This window comes from Cyanistes caeruleus, chromosome 11 (assembly GCF_971803275.1).
Source record: "Cyanistes caeruleus chromosome 11, bCyaCae1.hap1.1, whole genome shotgun sequence".
Classification (NCBI taxonomy): domain Eukaryota; kingdom Metazoa; phylum Chordata; class Aves; order Passeriformes; family Paridae; genus Cyanistes; species Cyanistes caeruleus.
In genome coordinates, this window is record NC_141711.1 from 20,157,816 (window position 1) to 20,177,968 (window position 20,153).

General features: G+C 44.5%; 1 long non-coding RNA gene across 1 annotated transcript; it reads left to right on the top strand.

The window, feature by feature from the left end:
* LOC111935257 (uncharacterized) lies at window positions 1-6,739 on the top strand. The gene is made up of 3 exons (XR_015275058.1): window positions 1-87; window positions 2,405-2,623; window positions 6,547-6,739. It is a non-coding gene; the product is annotated as an uncharacterized LOC111935257 (long non-coding RNA).
* The last annotated feature ends 13,414 nt before the right edge of the window (window positions 6,740-20,153 follow it).

A 20,153-nucleotide genomic window follows, 5' to 3' on the forward strand; every position in this document is an offset into this window, starting at 1 on the left:
GTTCCCACATCAGGAGGATGCATGGAAAAAGCACACAGATAAGGCATCGTTTGCCCAAACATGTCATCAGAAACTGACTTCCTAAAGGTATGTCTCAAGTTGGAGAATACAAACAGATGTGTGATATTTTTCCGTTTCAGAGCAGTCATTATCATATCACTATGATGCAGATTACCTTCATGACTTCTTAATCCCTGCATTGACAGAGGGAGAGTAATCTAAATTTGCAGATGCATCATGTTGTAGAACTCTCAATCTAGTGCAGCAATTCTTGAAAATATATTGGCCCAGCTGACAGTATTTGGGAAAAGAAGATTATCTCTGGCATGGGACCACACTGCAACAGCCCCTGTTCTCGGGGAAGAAGCTCTAATCTAAAATCTATCTGACTATTTCTTTGTCTTGTAATCTCCTCCTAAATGAAAATATAATTATTCAGCTTTTTGTCTGGAGTATAGAAAAGTGTGAAGTTAAAAATAAGTCTCAGCTCCTCCTCAGTGCAGGGACAATGACTGTCTTTTTAAACTAAAAGCCCACTGGTCCCATTGCCTTCTGATAAACTGTTGGGCATCACAGAAAGGTTTTTTGGTGATTGAGGCTCAGTTTCCCCAGAGATCAATAATTACAGCAAGGAGAGCTGCAGAGAGGTTGGACATCTTTACTGCCTGCAGTGCTACCACCACATGTCTGACTCCAGCACCAGGCATCTGGAATATAAATGGACTGAAAAATTCACTGAAATGCTTTGATGTTGTATAGATGCAGAATTTGAAAGGATTATGAGTGTCTATTTTTAAAAGGAAATTAATAGAAGGCATTATAAGGCTGTGAAAAATACTGTGTGGTATAAAGGAAGATCAGGAAATTCTTGTTTTTCTCACAGTGTAAGGAACACAGGCATTCACAGAGAGAGATACAGTGTACAAAAATTTGCAAACAAACCAAAATAAGCCATTCCCTGCTGAGTTTCTCCATGTTCTGACTGCCTGGTTCAGCTGGGTGAGGACCATGGGCCAGCCTGCCCAAACCAGCCCTGCTCGCTCCTGTCTCTCACTGAAATCAGCAGGAGTATCACCCCCATGGTGCTGCAACTCTGAAAATTTGTGACTGGAAGCAAATGGTTTTGAAGGAGAGAAAAAACAGGTGCAGTGATGTCCTTGTCCTCAGAAAGCCTGCTGAACCATGCCTTTTTCCTTGGAAGAAGTCATATTTACATGACAAATTTACATGTAGCAGTGACAGTGGCAGAATATTTCCAAGAAAGCGGAATTATTAATGTTTTGGCAGTGTGAGATTGTTTTTTTCCCAATTGCAAATGTTGCTCCATCTGCCACAAAACCATTAGTTCCAACAGCCTGGCCTTCTCCATTAAAGGGGCATCACAACACATCCTGTTTGTAGCTGGGAATGAGGAGAGCAAGGTGATCCCAGTGTGGGACACGCTGCAGTGGTGTGCCCTGTTGGGTGAGAAGCCAAGCCAGCTGGGGAGGTGTGTCTTCCTCTTGTCTGCTCTGTGAACTGGTAGTTGTGTTGGACATCATCTACATTAAATTTTAATAACACTGCTGGCTTAAATCTGAGTTATACCATAGAAATACTGGCTGGACGGGGCCTTTAGATCAGCTCCTGCCTTCTGCTCAAAGCATGACTGAACCATCACTGGATTAGGTCTGCTGTGATTTTACCTGGCCAAATGTTTGGTATCTCCCTCTGGGTAACCTCTTCCCTCTGCAGTCTTCAACATTTTCAGAGTTTAAGATCATGACAGGTCTGTCTCTAGAAAACACTCTGTTTTCAGCAAGACATCCCATGTTCACAAAGATATCTTCCTGATTCCTTTTCTGAAATCTGACTTATAATGAGAGTAAAAGGTATGTGATTCCTTAAACCTAAAGGAGACATCCAACATAAAAAAAAAATCTTAATTCCAAAATTACTATTTTAATGATGACTGGTAATCTGTGCAGTTTTATCTACTTGATAATACCCAGCTTAGTGTTAGATCTGAAAAAAAGAATTAAATGAGAAAATGATTCCTTTGATACACATTAAGTTATTCAGTTAGTAAATTAGTGAATCTTATCCTGTTATTAGCTATTAGCATGTTACACTTCTTGATGTTGCTCATGAAGAATGCATATGAAAATGAGGAAAAAAAATTACCTTTTGAAGTTCCTACCACTTGATATGTTGACATTTCTTTTAATTTGTGACTGTCCTCTTGAATGCAGTATTCCACTGTCTGGTTTTATGAGAGAGCCTTCATTTTTAATTTGTTCTCCCATTGATCAGACTTTTTTGAATGGGTAGCTCTCAAGATAATTAGCCTTTCAAGGAAACCATGTTCTCCTAAATAGTTATTAATGAGTATCTCTCCCAATCACTCCTCTTAGCTCTTTTTCAGTAGGGGACTTTCAAGGCCTGGTCAGCCTGTCACTGGTACTACTGAAGACAGCAAGAATCTCGCTGCAGATTTCAGGGAGAGCAAGAGCAGACCCTGGGAGTGAAGAAACATCATTTGCATTCACTTTGGCAGATGGCTGTGTTCTAGGAGAACCTACAAACAGTTCTTGAGGCTCCAGGGTAGACTGAGAAGGGAGTAAAATGAGTGGAAGAAAACAAGGTATGTTTCCTTCTCTTTTATCATCCTCCCTGTAATCCAGGTTTCCATCTTCAGAGGATCTCATCAGCTGCAGCAGCTGTGCTCAGGAGCCTCAATTAAGACTGCCTTGCTCACAGTGCTGGAGACAAAAAGCTCTCTTTTATTTGAAGTCAATGTACATTTCATAAACATAAACCCATTCAAACCAACAGTCATTCTGAAGTTATTTGCTGTTTTCATCTGCAGTTATGCACTGCCAGTTTCAGTGGGGTCTTATTCTGTACTTCAGGTTTCTATAAGCAACAGAAAATAAGGGTTGGCTATTTTGTCTCGGCTTGTCCTGATTCTGCAGTCCCTAAAGACCAACATTTTCCTTTGCAATAGACACTGGACATTTTTTGGAAAAAATAGATCAAGAACTTCAATAGAAAAAAAGGCTCAGAAACGTCAACAACATCTTTCAGGAAGAAAATCAATATGAGATTAATGAAATTGAAAAAAAAATTACAAATAAAACCCAAGGTGATCCAACACAGGTTGTAAAAGTCAGTATAAATGGCTGACCAAACAACCATTGTGGAACCATAATTTAAAGGGAAGCTTCACTTTGGGGAAGAGCAATGTTTATAGAGAGGCTAATTTTATCTTATTGAATACTATTAAAATACCTGTTAAGAGTTACAAGCTGTAGTCCAAAAACCTGCAGTGCAGCTCAGAGGAGAGCTAGCACAGCCTATGAAGTGGCCTCATATGGTAATCTATGTCTGATACCATAAAAAATACACTCTTTAGAGAGCCCAGGCAAGCTGCATGGGTAGAGCCCTGTCCTTGCTGCAACTGATAGTTTTGCTAGTGACATTGGTGAAATGATGTTTTCCTCTGGTTTTAGCCCATGCAAATTTAAACACTGGGCCAGGAAACCCATAGCAGTTCTACTGCATGCAATACCAGTGATTTTAAACATTTGCTTTGGAGGATTACTGAGTTGTGGGAACTGAATTAGCTGGGGTGGGTAACACCTTGGACCAGGTCCCTGACACGGAGGGAATGAAGCCAAGGCTTGGCAGGGGGTGCTGGGGGGATGCTGATGGAGTCATTCCATAACAGGTCATGTCCCTGGGCTGTGCTCACCCCTGGACCCCTGCCCTCAGGCACCCCTTTAGACTGTGAAGTTAACCATGCCCCAGGTGTTTGGATGCAGCCCCTCAGACCATGCAGTCCCTGTGAACATTAAAATCTCTCTCTGGGCACTGTCACACCCAGCCTGATTCATTCTGCCACGCTCGACCCGGCCAAAGCGGACAAGAGGTCTCAGAACCACACTGAGACACTAAATGGAATTTGAAAAGTGATTTATTATTGGAAATTATTTTTGTTTGTTTATTCACCCAGTTTTCCTAATTGTGCCATGTTATTTTGTATGGCAGTGTGCCTCTGCTGTACCAGGACAAAATACACACTTAAGTCTTTGGGCATATGAGGTAACTCATTTCCCTTCCCCATTCCACTGGAAAATCAACAAAAACAAACCTCCAATAGCATGAATTCCATTATGACCCACCTAAGCAGGCACCTAAATCCTGCAATGATAATTTATCCTTGAACTCATTAGTAGCAGTGCATAATTAATTGGTGAGCTGCAGGAACATGTAGTTACTCTGTATTTTCACGGTATTTGCCATGCAATTGTGGTGTAATTACAGAGATTATACCTGCTCTCTGGAATAGAGTACATGGTGTACCTCATTTTGTGCTGTTTCACACCAGCAGAGCTGTCCAGAGCAGCGCCACAGCTCAGAGCTGCCTGCTGCAGCTCGGATTTGGGACTGCCGCCCTTTCAGCGCTGTAGTCAACTTGAATATGCAGATTCAAACTCAGGCAGGCAGACTTCGGGGTTTGTTAGCACAGAAACTTTCCTCTCTGATATATACTATTGTAGGTTTTTGGAAATAATAATTACATATTTACATTATTATTTATTTAGTAATAATTACAGGAAATGCATGGAAAGAATCTATCTTCTTACAGAGCTGTAATTTTTTTAAGTTTGATGCTAGCCCATCCCCACTGCTTTGCCTTAAAACTCCATTGGTATCACAATACCAAATGGGAAGTTGCAGCACGTAGGTGCTGGAAAAAAAAACAGCAGCAAGTGGTGAAAAGTGCAAAGAAATAATGCTGTGGTCTCTGAGGTGATCACATTTTGTGTGATTCAGCATAAACTATAAGTGAAACTAAATTTATAGTTTCTATTATGTTTGAGATGCACATCTACCAGGAAGGAGACTCCTGTACACATCTCTTGGTGCACATATTGCTGTGCCACTGCTCCAGAGCAGACTTTCTACTCCTGCATGCAGTATTGCCTCCTCCAAGGAGAATGCACAGGCCTTTCTAGAGCAAGAATACAGCACCACACTAATTAAGCAACTCAGCAGAAGAAACATGGATTTATTTGCTGTTGCCAAAGAGTAAAATTTCACTTCAGCAGACAATAAAACCACCTAAGAGTTCCCTGTTCTGCTCCAGGTGGAAGGAAAAGTAGGGAGGTTTTGTAAGTGTAAATTATTGTTGTGCAGCTTCAATAATTGTCCTGTTTTGAGGGATTTCTGAGTGCAGAGTTAAAGCATCTCACTCTGAAGGGCCAGCAGTGTGACAAGACAGGGCATGAGCTGTGCTGTATTGATTTCCAGCGCTGTGTTGGCAGTGTACAACCACATCACCAAATGAGATGCAAATTACCACAATATGATGATCTCATTTGAATGTCTCACGGTGATTTCTCCCTGTGCCACAGCCAGGGCTCTCATGGTTTGTATGGGTTCCACTGACCTTGGCAAGGCAAATGGGGCTTCCCCATCCCTGTGGCTGGGCTGCATCTGGCACCCAGCTTGGTGGACAAGCCTGAAACTGATTGTTTGAACCTTGGGTTCAGGGAACTTGGATGCTTAACATCAACAACTTATTTCTGTCACAAACTACATTATCTGAGGAGTTGTTCATGAGCAGTGAGGGTTAACATTTCAGTCCGTCTCAGACATGAACACAGTGCACTAAGTCTTTTCTGCTTGGACAGATTCAAAAATCATTTCAGAAGAAGTTAGAGAGCAAAAGTAAAATAAAACTTCTTTTCCAAAATTCATATTTGAAAAAATGGTAATTGGTTTCTCACTAGCAGCATTTCTATGTGGATTTTTTTTTATTTTTTACTGTTTTTTGAGGTCTTCCTGTTTTCATAGTGGACAGTAAGGAACAAAGGAAGAGATGCCTGTCCATGTCCCATTTACAATCACAATCATCATCATCCTTGAATTCCATGACTTTTTCATTTCCATTTTTCCTGCTTAACATCACAGAGTGCTGGGGTGGCAGTGGCAGCAGCTGTTTACTGTAGCTGGAATACCAGCAAGGCATTTCCCTGCTGCACCAGCCAGTGCCAAACCTGTATTTTACAGGCACCTTCAAAGCAAACATTTTAGGCCAACCGCGAAACTTGGATTTGAAACTCCAAAGCTCCTTAGCTCTGCTGTGCCATAGCACTCAGGGTTTGACTTTTACCCCTTTTCCATACTGTCAGAGTCACTCCAATGCTTTTCTTTGTAAGAGGACACAAGGTATCCCAGCCAGATCCCATTGAAAAGTGCAATCGTTCCTTTGAACTTTTCTCTTAAGAGACAGTGATTTAAAGTCTGAAAAGGGCAGTTTCCTCCATCTGGAAAAAATGGAGAAAGAAGAGTTTTGCACTGAGTCCAGCATGGTCCTGGTCAGACTCTACAGCTGGGATTCCAATACAGCCTTGTTTTCATTCAAGTGTTACAATAACCAGGAGAATCCTGCCATTATTTCTAGGAATTAAGTAATTTTTAAATGGTGAAGTTGTGCATAATTTCAATTATTCTCAGAGAGAATACTCAAGACAGGCTTTTTTGATGTTTTGTTCACAGAAATAGACACGTGATGCAAGTTCATATATACAATGAATGGACTTGGGACTAATGCCTGAAGACTTCTTACAACAAATTGCTCACAAATGCAAGAGTTACTTCCAGAATGGTTACTGCACATGTGTTTGGAAAAAATATATTGGAACAAATCAATCTGCTTGTGGACAAATAATGAAAAGAGAAAAAGGAAAAATTCCTCTAACAAACATGAAACTGCAAATTATTCACTCAGCTCAGTTGGCAACAACCAATTTTTGTGGTAGTAGGAGCTCATGGAGTAGGAGGTAACTGTGTGAAGAATGATTGATTTGGGATCTTATATTGCAGTTCTGGAAGGGCTTCAATTTCTAATTTAAAAGCCATCTTCCTCCTTTTACCCAGTAAATAAAACACAATGATAGTTGATTTCTGTGAGCTGTTTTGGGCAGATAGGATCTATTTTCTGTCCTCTGGACACTGAAAACAGCTAGCTCATAAGAAAGAGGAGTTATTTATTAGAAAAGATCTCTCTTGCTGTGTTGGGTTGCAATGCAAGATGTAAGCACAAGTCTGTGTTCTATTGCCAGCTGTTAAAACCAGGTGAGGCAGTGTTCTTTATCTCTCCCAGCACCCATCCTCCCTCCAGGGGGATCTCTTCTGTTCATGGGCCATCGAGTCTCACTGCAGGACTGATAAAATGACATCAGCCCGTTGGGAGATGCTCCACCCAGGGGGAGGAGCCGAGCATTCCTACCTGGATATAATCAGAGACTCAGAACACCACAGGCAGCCTTTCTCCACTGGATTCCCAGAGGAACAGGGCCCATCTACACCACAGGACCTTCAGAGGTAAGCTACACCCTTCTGTGGGATGACTGCTTCATCAGAACCACATCTGTCACTCCAGGAGCACTGCAGACACCATTTAATCAGACTGCCACCAACACCCTGCCCAACAGGGGGTCAGGTTGTGTTCTGACTGTCAGTGAGTTGTTTTTTTGTTGTTTTTCTGTACTACTGCATTTTTATTTTTATTTTAATTTTCCTAGTAAAGAACTGTTATTCCTATTCCCATATCTTTGCCTGAGAGCACCTTGATTTCAAGATTGTAATCTTGAAGAGATTAATTATAATTTTGGAGGGAGGTGGGGTGGTTTACATTTTTCCATTTCAAGGGAGGTTTTTGCTTTCCTTAGCAGATCCCTGTCTTTTCAAACCAAGACACTTGCCATAAGAAAACCAAAGAAAGGCTGCCTAAGGAAGGATATTGCCATCACAGTCCTCTTTGCATCTCCCCAGGAGAGAAATGTAATGGGTCTGAATTGGGTGCATCTTTGAGTTCTGGAGCCTTGTGTAAGCTGCACCTCCACGGTCCATCTTTCAGTACAAAGATGTTTGGAAACATCTTTTGGGATTTACTTCCCTCTTGGAAGAATACAAAGCACGTCTGGGATATCTCTGAACTAAGAGCACCTTTTGCCTCTCCTTCCACACTCCTGGGATGGAGCCAGCCACCCTTTCGGTGAGAGGCTCTGTGATGCTGCAGTGGGATGCCAGCAGAGCTGTCTTCTCCAAACAAAGTGACTGTAGCATGCTCTGTTTATGCCTGTGGAGTGCTGGATGAGAGTTTGGCATTCAGCTCTAAGAAGAGTTCCACGTGTATTCTTGATTGAATATGTAACTCCTAATTTATTCCTGAGCAGGCATAGCAGATGCGAGGGAGTCCATCCCTGCTGCTTTACTTCACAAAACCCTTAAAATGCTAAAGCCATAAATAGACATTATAGCACAATCTTTGGCTGAATGATCTCCAGTGTTACTGCAGATCTTAGTCATAGTGAAAGCTTTTACAAGCTACTTTGAGCTAATGGCAAAGTAGTTTTCATTTAAAGCAGTGATGTGTTCCTTCCCACAAATGCTAATTGCCATGATTCTAATGTAAGTTCTGGGCTTAGTTACACTGAGCTTGAGTTAGCTTGTTATAACTTAACACTTACTGTTGAGCAGAGATTAATTTTACTCTTTCTGTGGTTTTAGAGAGAAAGATTCGGGACTGAGACACTTTCATGTCACCAAAGTCAACAGTGGGGAAAAGGAGCCTTTCTGCAAGAATGTTCTAGGCAACCTCCTCAGCAACAGGAGGTGATGTTCAGGAACCATTTCACCAGCCCATGAGGATACCTGCATCCAGCTGAGCTGTGTCAAAACCACTTTCATGCCTCTTATACCTTTCTTTCCATACTGCAAATCCATGTTAGGTTCAAGACTGCTTGAGATGTCTGTGGCTGGCAATGAACATCCTACCCACAGCTGGTGCTTTAGGAGCCCTTTCTGCAGCACCTGCCTCTTTGGGACAGGGGCTGGGGCACACAGTAGCCCATCACCTCATTTTAACAGCACAGCTGATATCTTGGTGGACTAACTTCAGTAATTTCACTGCAGGAGAGCTTTAATTCTGACTATTGTAAGAATACAGACAAATTTCTCACCCTGCTTCAGTCTGTGAACTGCAGATACATATATAGATTGTTTGACCCTGGATACAAAACCCACCACTTCCCTCTGTCTTTATTCTTCTTGGAATTTGGGAAAGTTTGCCCAGAAAGGGTAAGAAAACATTCAGCTGCTGCAGATCCTCCTAAGCCCACCAGCTTGTTTGTTTGTTTGTTTAATTTGCTACATATGATTAACTCCACTGAGTTTCTGCCAGGCAGAATTTGCAACTCAAAGTACTCCATGAGTGTGCTGCAACACTGCCAGGAAGTGAACACCCCCAGTCTTCATAGTTGCTGTTTTTCTGTGGAAAATGGAAAAACAGAAACTTCCACAGGTGCTGAAGGGCTCAATCTGCAGCCTTAGAAAGAGCTTAGGTTAATTTACTAACATCAAGTAGGAAAATTATAAACTAATGTTCCTATAGTTATAAGTAAGAATATGTCTTGAGTAAGTAAGAAATTATATTGGGTAAAATAGTGAGAGGTTTGAGCTGTAATAATGGGATTTATAAGGTAGGCTAAGGATCTAGAAGCTATAATAGAGGTGTGTGTGTGTGTTTGAGTACATGACCTTCGAGGTTTTTGGCTGAAAGACACACACAGTGGGGAAGAATTAGGCAAAAGTGATCAGTTAATAAGTAGAAACAAGTTTTGTGTTAACTGTCTATTGGACCAAAATGTTATATATTGCTGTGTGAAGAAGAAACCCGTGGCTACCTTTAAGCTATGGCTGACTTGTTGCTCCTCTCCAAATCTCACACCTTCGAGACTGATATCTCACCTTCCTTACTTGAGCAATAAATCACCTTAAATAGCATGGTGGTCCCATCCCTTGTTTTTCATCTCGACATTTTTCCAATGAACAGGTATGGCAGGCTATAAATGGAAATCAGAAAATGAGATTTTCTTTGCCTGCTAGTTCTTCTCCTGGGAATTTTAGTCCTTTCCTCTGTGCACATGCTTTGGTTGTTGGTGGCAGAAATTGGTAATATGGGTCTCTGAGAGCATCAGTCACTGCAGCCTGTTCTGAAGCACTGCAGTGCCAGTGGACATGGGAAATCATTCCCACTAGTACCAACATCTTTTTTTTTTTTTTTATCTAAAATCACATATTAGATCAAAACCAGATCAGGATAGCCTGATTTACCCCATGATTCCAGTGACAGATAATTCAAAATTAAGGTTTACCAAGTAATTAAGGTATTTCCCAGCTACCTGCACTTCCTTTTCTAATAGTGGTAATCCATTTGCAGCTCTCAGCTTTGCAGATTGCCTGTCACCTCCAGTGGATGATCAAAGTCTAGCCATGAATGCAGGCATTCTGGACTTGCAGTCCTGTCAATATCAGGGATGTCAGGCCTTGCCTTCAGTTTATAGCACAGACACTGCCCTCCAAATCATCTGTATCATATGGATCTAATGCAAGAACTTTGCATGGCCTTTAAATCTGGGATGTTCCACTTACCATTCTTCTGTCACCAATTCTTCTATCATTAGTTCTACATTCTCATGAATTATGCTTTTTGCTTTTTTTTTTTCCCTGAAAAAAGCTTTGCATTATTAGGAATTCAAGAGATTAGGTTTTGCTACAGCAACATGCAGATCTCAGAACTTAACAAACCCTTAGCATTACATGCACTTTTCTCCTGCCCCTAATGGTAATGAGAAGCATTTTCTGGGCTAGGAAATACCCTCATTATTTCATGACAAGGTGATACTAGGCCTGTATCCTCTTGTTTGATTAAATGCTAATCACAGGGTCAAAAAATAATAATCCTTTGATATTTTAGTCAATTGTAGTAGTACTGAGAAGCACTCTCTTCCTGCCTATAGACATTGAAAAATACATTTAACCTTGGAAAAACATGATTCATGCTATTTTCTTCACTGAAGGAAAAGGAGTGGGCTTTTTTGGGTACAAGCCTATTCAGTGAAAGATAACTTAGTCAACAGGGGTCAGCTCTGGCACTGAGAGAAGATGAAAGATTTTGAGAGAATATGTGAAAAAACCAGATGGCTTTAACTAAATTAATGGAAAACATATTTTGTGTTTTACCCAGCCATCATGTGATAATCCTGACATCCCAAACTGTCGTCACAGTCACACTCTCTCACTCTCTTAGCCTTCCACTTTGCTTTGTCATTTACAGCATTCATGTGCTTGACTTCAAGCAACTGATGCTGTTCACTGGTTACTTGGTTTGACATTAAAATATCATTAAAACTGGAAGAACATTTAGAAAGTTGAAGGATGGTACCCACTAAAAATTCTCAGAGCACAGTGAAAGATGTAAAGTGAAAGATGTAAAGTGACTGAACTCTTGGATTTACTTTGAAGAGGTCCTGTTCCCCTCTGTCTCTCCTTGCCCACCCTTGCTGATGCTGCTTCCTCTGCACCTTTCTCATGGAGGCTCCTTTCTTTTCACATGATTTATTCAGATGTCTTCATCCTCATCCTTCTCTAGTCCTCCTCCAGAAACAGCTGGAGACCCAGCAATTACCTGTGCCTGCCTCCTTGCCTTATCACCAGCTCAAAGCTTTCAAATTATTGTTGGTAATGGCTGACCCCCATCATTTAATTGTTGTAGTTTGTTTATTTAATTTTGTTAAGGATTTGTTGAAGCTTGTTAGTGTGTTCTTGTTTCCCCCTGTTGATTGTATTGGTTTGGCCCCAGTTGTCAGTTATGTAAACCCCTCCTATTTTTCCTGAATGTTCCCTGTCTGTCACCTCAGCCCTGCCCCTACCCCCCTATCCATCATTGTAAACCCCACCCCTTCTTCCAGAGCCTTCTGTGTCAATCAATTATCCCTCGAGGCCCCACTGGTTACTGGATCTTGCTCCCTCCCTCTGTTTATCCCTATTGGTGTGGAGTTTGTGATCCCCTCCCCTTACTCCTCCTCTCAAGATTCCCCATTGGTGTGCAGTGTGTGCTGTCCCCTGGAGATCAGGCCATACTTAACTCCCTGCACAGCAATGCTCAGGCCTCTCTTGGACCTGATCCCTTCCAGCGTGGGCCCCTCCTTTCCCTCACCTAATAAAACCATTGCTGGGACCCTCAATCCAGGAGAGACTCCTCTGCTTTCTGGTCTCCACACCTGACACTGTGCAGCACAGAGCTTGGGGTGGCCCAAGATCCTGGAGGTTTCACTGAGGGAAAAGCCAACTCCCCAGGGATTCCCCACTCTTTGGAGTGCAAACACCGCCACAGAGCCAGCCAGAGCTCCAGTGCAGCATCATTTAACCCGTTTTCTCTGTAAAACCCCTTGTCCCAGGACCCCTTTCTCCTTGAGCCACGGTGGTTCCTCAGAATTAGAGGAGCAGCAGTGAACAGGTTAGAGCTGTAAGGACACACAGCTCTCAGCCAGCAGCATCCTGACCTTCAGCAGAGTCCACGACTCCAGTAACCACTGAAACTTTACAAAGTTATGCCTAAAGAGTGGTGACCACAGGTCCATCCCTGTATTTGCAGCATCCACCAGGTGCTTGGTTCCATTGATGATCCTATGGGCTATCAAGGAGAGTTAGTATCAGGACATGTATCAGAAAAGCAGCTTTTCTCAGAATAGAAATCAAGATCAGGAGGCAGAAGCCCTCAGTGCCTAAATAGGGTTTAAATCTGAACAAGAGGTGTGGGCTGATCTTCCTGCTAGAGCAAGGAATACTCTGGTTTTGTTACTTGTGTTTTCTTACATTGCCCCATGTGCTGTGCAGGCACAAAGGAACTTGTGCAGAACATCAGCAGTGCTAAATCATGATCCTCATCTCCTGCTTCCCCAGCCTTCCACCAGAGGTTATTTTTCGCCACCAACCTAAAAGGGCTCAGAAGAAAGCTCTGTCTTTGGTTTAAATAATTCAGTACTTTGGCCTGGATATTCTGAGAGGCCCCACGAATCTCAGCCTTCCCAACAGTTTCTAAAATAAAGTAAAAGCAATAGAATAAAATGAAATAACCTAACAATAAATTAAATGAAATAAAGTGAATTAGTCTAAGTCACTATCAGCTTTATGACTGAGCTCTTCTGCCACATTCACAGCTCCCACTTGGGTCCAGACCTGCTGCTTCTCCATCTTGGTTGGTTTGTGTCCAAGGCAATGGCAAGACAGCAGTTCATTTCAGCTGAAAATTTGATGCCAGGCTATTTTGGGACTGAGTGAAACTTGTCCTCCATAATTACTTTACAATCAGTGAAGAGCTGTTTCTAGAGCAGCCTGATGTGATACAAAACATGCTTTAAATATTCTGGGCTTGTACTGTGTAACAGCAAGAAAGGACAATGGCCTGGAGAGTGCAGGGTGTTCAGTAGAGAGGCCACAAAAGTGCTGTGGCTGTACCAGAATGGGCAGAAATAAACCACTTAAGCAGCTAACAGGGGACCAAGGAAATCCACAGGAGAGCTGGAAAGTTTATGATGTGTGATAACACATCACTCTGTAGTGCTATGTGGAATTTTATCACAAAAATACATGTACTTTGAGAAATGAAATATCAGTCTGTGATTCTGTTTCTCTGTTGCTGAAAGAAGGTGAATATATCATTTATTGGGCTCCTCTGGATGTGCAGGCACTGCTCCCCAGCTGTGTCACCCTGTGCCAAGGCTGAGGTCTGCAAGTGGGCACTTCCCACCCAGTGCTGACCTTGCCTTGAGGACTGGGCAGCACCACCAGCCAGAGCCCAGGATTTTAATGTCACCTAGCAAACCTCACCTGCATCTTGGTTCTGAGACCAATCTTCAGTGCTTGAGAGGATGGGAAAGAGTAACAACCCAACACCCACAAGTTAGATGATCTACCAACAGTGGTTTTTTTTCTGACCCCCACAGATAACCCTGGGAATCCAGCAGGGGAAAAACCAAAAGTGCCTGTTTCCAGCTGTGGTAGTCACCAAATCCCTCAGGACTCACAACAAAGAGCCATTTTCTCCTTTCAGGAATTTCTACTCCTTTGCACAATCTTTCCATGAGCTTCTCAAACCACTTCTGCTATCACAAGGTGCTCGAGAATTTTTATCCTCCCATAACTATCAACTGTTTTCTAATTTCCAGCCTGCATTAACTCAAGACTAATTGATCCCCATTGAAGAGAGGAGTTAACTTTTAACTCATGTAGTTCTTCCAGCCTGATTCTTATCCCTAAGAGTATTTATCAGTAGTTGTCTTTTGTTGTGCTTCATTTGGTGGGGCTGAAAAAGAGAAGCTGATGTTTATCAGTCATGAAATCCTTCCTGCACTGGAACGAGTGTGTCCCTTCACCTGGGAGCCCAGACTAGGTCTGTAGTTTGCTACAACACAACATTCTCAGCTGCATGTAGAAGTTGCTTATTTTTGGCTTGCAGTGAAGGTGATCAGATCCCAGGGTACCAGTTCTGCTGGGTGAATTCACAAAGCCCCACGTTGGCAGGGGGGGCTCAGCAGCAGAGTCACTGTCAGCTCTCTCTGCAGAACTGTCTCTGCCACTTTCCTACAGCACAGCTGTGTTAAAAAAAGTTTATCCCAGCACACTTTGACTGGCAAACACAAACAGCAGCTCTTTGGGAGAACTTCTTCAGTGGCAGCTAGTTTATTGCTGCCTAAGAAATTTGGCCATATCAGACCCCCAAACTCAACCAGCCTAGAAGGAAAACAAGTCCCCGGATGGGGCAGGGACGGGTTGGATTCAGACCCAAGCAGAGACCTCAGGCAGTCATGCTCAATCCAGAAAGCAGCACAGCCCTGGTCAGGGAGCTGGGCAGTGCTGGAACCTCCACCAAGGAATGGTCTAAGCCCAGGAGTTTTGAAAGGTTGATGTAAGTTCTGAACAATAAAACAGGACTGGAGTCGTGGGTTCCTTCTCCCAACCCACGAGTGGCACATAACACTTCAGTTCTGGTTAAATTCTCTCTGGGGTTGCCCTGTCCCTCCCCTGCCCCCCGTGTTCCTCACAGCCAGCCCTGTCTGCAATCTCGAGCCCCTGCTGTCTCTCCTGGGGACATTACAGTGAGTCCCTGCATGTTCTGAGCTCTGCTGGGCAGGACACAGCCTCTGCCCGTCCCAAATCTCACACCTCCTGTGTCAGGACAGTGCCACCTGTCAGTGGCACCTGGAGGGGCACAAGCTCCAGCTGGTGCTGGAGCTAGAGAAGATCCTCTCCCACTCACAGATTTGTTATATTTGGGCCTCCATTGTGTTTACTCCCCACAAATATTCTGTCAAAACAAGATTAAGAGTAAAAATATTTGCTAAGAAAGCAACCAAAGCCATTATTGCTGCATGATTGTGGAGCAGCGAAGAGCTGGAAGGGGCACATGTCCCCTGTGCTTGCCATGGCCAAGAGCTCCGTGTGGGACAGGAGTGCAGATTGCAGCTCCCTTTGTACCCTGACAAGGTCCATGGCACCTGCATCTCCTGGGAGGGTGGTGAGGGGCTGCCCCCCCGGCACTGCCCTCCTGGGAAACACCACAGCAGCACTAAGAGGATTTTTAGGGTCCCTATCTGGTTTTACTTTGCTGAGCTGAGCAGTGCCCAGGACATGAGTGGGGACACCAAATCTCCCAAACCCTTTCCCAGCAGAGGCTCTGCTCCCTCACAGGGACAGTGGGGTTCCTTCCACCGCTCCCAGGGCTCCCACAGAGCCTCTGCTGATGTGAAGTTTTAATTAAAAATGAGCCTGTGTGTGTCCCTGGCCGGAGGGGACACTGTGCCCACCAGCTGCAGCAGGGTTCTCCTTCTCCATCCTCCCACCCTCCCATCCTGGGGCACGGCTGAGGAGCTCTGTTGAGATCCTCCCCCAGCCCTTTTGCCATTTTTCTTTTTTACCCAGCAATGCATAAACTCAGAAACTAAATATAGTGACCGTGTTCCTGCCCCGAGTAAAGCAGTGATAAGGAATGCTGCACAGCTGCAGCACACTGGCTCTCAGCCTCATCCTAGCAGCTCAAAAGACATTTTCCAGAGACCTTTTCCATTTTGCAAGGAAGTTTCTGGACAATTAAATAATCAGTGAACTTTGCTCGATGTTAAGGCACTAAACTCAGCCAGGGAGGTGAAATGGAGTCAGACTGGATGTTTTGGAGGACGGCAGGAATCAGGTCTATCTGATCCCCCATATTAGAAAAACAAGGCACGGGGAACAGACTGCTGCTTTCAGTTGACTTAATTAGTTTATACACTGAAACTATGAATAAAGGGGCTGTGCAGTGCTTTGGCTTCAGTAGTAACCCCGCAGCCATGACAACAGCGAAGCATTGCTGATCACCATGACAAAGAGCCAAGGGCTGCTGCCACAGGGAGCCAGCTCCGGCCTGCCAGCCATTCGGTGGCAGTGGAAAAACCCACCCTGAAAAACCCACTCTGAAAAACCCACTCTGAAAAACCTACCCTGAAAAACCCACTCTGAAAAACCCACTCTGAAAAACCCACTCTGAAAAACCTTCCCTGAAAAACCCACTCTGAAAAACGTACCCTGAAAAACCCACTCTGAAAAACCCACTCTGAAAAACCTACCCTGAAAAACCCACTCTGAAAAGCCCACCCAGAAAAACTCACTCTGAAAAACCCACCTTGAAAAACCTACCCTGAAAAACCCACTCTGAAAAACCCACTCTGAAAAACCCACTCTGAAAAACCCACTCTGAAAAGCCCACCCAGAAAAACTCACTCTGAAAAACCCACTCTGAAGAGCCCACCCTGAAGAGCCCACCCTGCCACTGCTGTACTCAATGCTCTGGTTCCAGTCCTTGGTTAAAATCAGTGTTTGGGAGCAGGTTTGGGCAGCTCGTGCATGTCTGTGTTGTTTCATGAACTGCTGGGAACAGCAGTGTCTTGTGAAGCCAGGATGTAACACAGAGGTTTCTTAAAAAATAGAGATTTGAATAGTTACAGGCCAGAAAGAGAAAGCTGCATCCCTGCCTGTCCCAAGCTCCCAGCCTGGCCTGGCACAGGGGAATTCTCCAGGTTCCAGCCCACATCTTGAGGATTTTGTCCTAGATCTGATTAAAAAGGACAATAAACTATTCCATGTTTGCTCCCAGCCCTTCCCTGTGATTCACTCTGTGGTAAGAGACGGGCTCAGCAGAGCTGGCACTGTCCCAGGGGTGCAGCACCTGCAGAGCCCAGAGCCCCAGCCATGATTTCTGTGCCCCATGGAGCAGCCCCAGCTCCCACAGGGTGGGCACAGCCCCTTTGGGTGCTCCAGCTTTGCAGAACAGGGAGCAGAGGAAAGAAAAAGGGGAAACTTTGCTTTCTCCTCTGGGAAACATCATCTCAGGCTGTCCCCACACTGGGGTCCAGCAGGGACCCCCTGGCCCAGCTGAGCCCCCCATGCTCTCACCCACTGCTGGCCAGCACAGGGCCATCCCTCCTGGGGACACTGCTTTTGTCACCACAGCCTGAGCTCCTGACACTGAGCACAGCCAGAAGTTTACCCAGAGAGATTAAATAAAGAAAATAAAGAGTGCTGTGAGCAGGACATGGAATGGAAGCATTTTCCCAGCATGTGTGTGGATGCAGATGAAGCACCCAGAGAAGGGAGGTGACTCAGAGCAGCTCAGAGCTGATTAAAAGGTGACTGAGCGTCCAAGAGGGTCCCACACCAGTGGTACAGGGGCACAGCCCCACTCTGGGCACTTCTAATTCAGCTGGACACAGGAAAGCTGCCCAGCTGAAGGGGAGCATTTGAGTTTGCTTTGCACAATTTCATTTTCCCATAGAGAACTCATCCAGGCAGGCGATTTCTGAACAATTTTCCTTGTCTGCTTTTGTAATAAGAGGTGGTAGAAAACAATGAAGAATAATCATACAATCACAAATGGTTGGGGTTGAAAGTGACCTTAAAGCTCTTCTAATTCCAACCCCATGCCAGGGACAGGGGTACCTTCCAGCAGGTGCAAGGAAATAAAAGGAAAAGGACAAATAAAAGTCTCCAACTGCTGAACTCTACAAGATAAACGTCTCTTTACTTGTCTTTGCTCATCAGTAAACAGGAATATTTTTCTTTCTGCATTGTTAATTGTCAGCTTCTTCATATAATCTCTCAGTGTTGGATAAATATAAAATAAATAGAAATATGCTCCTAGAATCCTACTGCAGGAGCAAACGGGGCGCTGCCAGCAATTTTCAGGATTCATCACTTTGCAGGTGTGAGAGCAAACCCACAGGGAGGGTGTTGGGAGGAGTCTTCTGAGCTGGTGTCTTCTCCCATCCCTGCATCACCAGCCAGCACTGGGATACAAAAAGTTTGTTCTGCCACCAATAGGCAGCACAGCAATGCAGAGCTCCACTGACACAAAATTATGGGGTTTTTAAAGAAAAACAACACATGCTTTGATTTAACAAGGATAACAAACACAAGTTACCTTCCAAAGTGCCCCCAAACAAAAGGTTTAGGGCTGCAGAGCACTGTGGAGTCCCCTTGCCATCCCTCTCCCAAAGCACACACACCACTGAGTCCTGCAGCTGATGTGCCCTCAGCAAACACTGGAGAATGGTGCTGCTATGTTTATTTTCAACTGGCTCTGCATTTCCATGACTGCCTTACAAGCCCCTGGAATCCTTGTTAAACATCCAGCAGCCTGAAACATCTCCACGTGCCCCCAAGTGTCCCATCAGTCTCTCACCAAATGTATTCCTTCTTTTACTTTCCAGACATTCTCCTGCTCACACCACTAAAGCACTGAGAAACTGCACAGAAAATAATCTCAAAAAAAATTCTCCAAAGTCTTACAGAAACTGCACAAATTAAAAGGGGATTTGAAACTTTTCCCATCTTCCCCACCCCTCAAAATCAGCACCACCCAAACACTTCAGTGCTTCAGCAGCCCTTGAAGTCACAGGGAACTAAGCTGTGCTTTCAACATTTGCAGGAACTTCTTTCCATTGCCATAAAGCCCCAGCACTCACATCCCTTCTTCTCCAGCAGAGAGGCTGGGATGGAACACTGGGACCACAGAATCCTAGGATGGTTTGGGTTGAAAGGGAGTTCACAAGCCATCCTTTTCCACCCCCTGTCATGGCAGGGACACCTTCCACTGTCCCAGGCTGCTCCAAGCCCCATCCAGGCTGGTCTTGGGCACTGCCAGGGATCCAGGGGCAGCCACAGCTGCTCTGGGCACCTGTGCCAGGGCCTGCCCACCCTCACAGGGAACAATTTCGTCTTAATATCCAATCTAAATTTCTTCTTATTTAGTTTAAACCCATTCCCCCTCACAGAATCATGGGCTGAATTAGAGGATCCCATTTACTGATTCATCCCAGAGGAGCTCAGGGACCCTCAGCAGCTCCAAACTGTCGAGCAAGGAGCAAACACAGGGGTTCCCTCCCAGAGGGAGCAGCCCTTCAGAGGAGAGATTATCCAAAGCCAAGTGGGCTGGGCCCACATGGGGAGCAGCCACCAGCCAGGGCTTGCTGCAGCTTCCACTCCTGAGCTTTAATCCTGATACTAATCCCTCTTTTTAATCTGAATATTAATAGAATATTTATAAAATGCTTATCTGGAGTCAGAGGACCGTTGGTTCCCTGCAACAGCGGAGGAGCTCAAGGGTCTGTAGCAGCAGTGAAGAGGTTCAGAACAACTGATGAAGGAAGTCCTGGACCCCAGGAGACCCTGCAAGGGACTTTCCTGGAGAAAACCATCTTTTAAACTCGGGAATAAAAATCTGAGATGAGGGCACAGTGCTTTGTTTCTGTGATCACTGGAGTAGTGGCTCATCCCTGGAGAAGCACCCTGGGGACACGACACCCCTGTCCCTCCATGCAGCAGGGAGCTGCACTCCCAGCCATGGGAAAGAGAACTGCCAAAAGAGAAACAGGAAGGTTTCCCACTCACCTGGATCCCCCTTCTCCTGCCCATTAGGGATGGGACAGAGGCGGGTCCCTCCTGTGAGCAGGGAAGCCCAAGACCAGCAGTGATTTAGCACTTACCAGTCCCTGCTCCTGTGCAGGTGATCCATCCCATTTCCTCAGAAAAGGACAGGGTGGGAGGCACCCCAGAGAAGCAGAAAATTAACATAAATATGTATATTTTGGCCCTGGGGCTTCAACACGCTGAATTAAGCAAGTGTTTGAATGGCTCTGGAGATTTGCATGTACGTCCACCTGAGCTCTCCTCACCCCTGCTGGTGGACAGGAGGGGCCAAGGTGAAAAGGAAATAGGGAACAACA